A 2,285-nucleotide genomic window follows, 5' to 3' on the forward strand; every position below is an offset into this window, starting at 1 on the left:
TAAACTTACACCTAAAGCAACTAGAAAGGAAGAAAAAAATCAAACTTTGCAAAAGACAAGCAATCATAAAGATCCAAGCAGAAATAAATGAAATAAAAACAAAAATAAAACTAAAGAGAAGAACAAAAAAATCAAAAGTTTTTTTTCTTTGAAAAGATCAAGCAAATTAATAAAACTTTAGCCAGAGTCATCATGATATAAGGGAAAAGGATAAAGTCAATAAAACTATAAATGAAAGAGGATAAGTTACAACTGACACCACAAAAATCAAATGATCATAAGATTCATTGGCAACTATATGCCAATGAAATAATCAACCTAAAAGAAATGAGAAAGTTCTTAGAAATGTACAATCTTCCAAGAAAGAACCAGGAAGAAACAGAGAATATAAATAGGCCACTCACAAGTACTAAAATTGAAGCTCTGATTTAAAAATTTTCAAAAAAAAAAAAAAAAGAGTCTGCATTGTGGCTCAGTGGGTTAAGGACCTGATATTTTCTCTCTGAGGATGTGAGTTTGTTAGCTGGCCTCAGTCAGTGAGTTAAAGATGTGGCATTGCTGCAAGCTGTGGCAGAGGTCACAGATGCAGTTTGGATCCTTTGTTACCATGGCTGTGGTGTAGGCCTGCTGCTGCAGCTCCAATTCAAATCCTAGCCTGGGAACATTAATAGGCCATAGGTGCCTCCATAAAAGAAAAAAAAAATCCAAAAATATTTTAGGACCCGATGGCCTCACAGTGAATTCTATCAAAGAGTTAAAAAAGAGTTAACACCTAAGTTTTGAAACTCTTCCAAAAAACTGCAGAAAAATAAAAATCCAAAGTGCATTTTATGAGGTTGCCATCACCCTGATACCTAAACCAAAGATACCACAAAACAAGGAAATTACAAGACAATTATCACTGATGAACATAGATGCAAAAATTCTCAAAAAATATTAGCAAGCCAAATCAAACAGTATATTAAAAGGATCCTACAAAATTATCAAATGAGTTTTATCCTAGGGATGCAAGGATTTTTCAATATCCACAAATCAATCAGTGTGATACACTGCATTAACAAACTGAAGAATAAGATCCATACGATCATCTCATAGATGCAGAAAAAGTTTTGGCAAGAGTCAATACCCACTTTTGATAAAATCTCTCCAGAAAGTGGGCATAGAGTGAAGCTACCTCCACATAATAAAGGTCATATGTGAAAGTCTTAGTGGTAATATCATTCTCAATGGTGAAAAGCTGAAATAATTTCCGCTAAGATCATAAAAAATACAAGGATGTCCACTCTCACCACTTTAATTCAATATAGTTTTAGGAGTCCTAAACATGACAATCAGAGAAGAAAAAGAAATAAAGTAAAACAAACTGGAAAATTAGTAAAATTGTCATTGTTTACAGGTGACATTATACTATACATAGAAAATCCTAAAGATGCTACCAGCAAATTATTACATTTCATGACTGAATTCACTAAAATTGTAGGATACAAAATTAATACACATAAATCTATTGAATTCCTATATACTAACAACAAAACATAAGAAAGAGAAATTAATCAAACAATCCCACTTATAATCACACCAAAAGAGTAAAATACCTAGGAATAAACCTACCTAAGTAGGCACAAATATGGTACCCTGAAACCTACAAGACATTTGTGAAAGAAATCTAAGATGACACAAGCAGACAGAAAGATATACCATGTTCCTGGATTGGAAGAATAAATATCATCACAATGACTATCTACAGATTCAGTGCAATCCCTATCAAATTACCAATGGCATTTTTAACAGAACTAGAACAAACAAATTAACTTTGTATAGAAACATAAAAGACCTTGAAAAGATAAAGCTATTCCACTGAAAAAGAAACATGGAACTAGAGGAATGAGGCTACCTGACTTCAGATTACAGTACAAAGTTACAGTCATAAAACAGTATGGTACTGACACAAAAAGAGAAATACAGATCAGCTGAACAGGCTAGAATGTCCACAGATAAACCCATGCACTCATGTTCAACTTATCAAGGACAAAGGAAGCAAGATTATATAATGAAAAAAGATAGTCTCTTCCACATATGATGCTGTGAAAACTGGAGAGCTAATTTAAAAAATGAAATTAGAACATTCTCTAACAATAGACAGAAAAATAAACTTAAAATGGAAAAAGACCTATACATAAGGCCAAATACCATAAAACTCTAGGCAGGCAAGAAGTTCAAAAGTAAGTTTCAGAAATAAAGTTTGCAGAGTGTGTGATAAGTTCATGGACATTTTTCTGATTATT

The sequence above is a fragment of the Phacochoerus africanus genome, chromosome 4 (genome assembly GCF_016906955.1).
Source record: "Phacochoerus africanus isolate WHEZ1 chromosome 4, ROS_Pafr_v1, whole genome shotgun sequence".
NCBI lineage: Eukaryota > Metazoa > Chordata > Mammalia > Artiodactyla > Suidae > Phacochoerus > Phacochoerus africanus.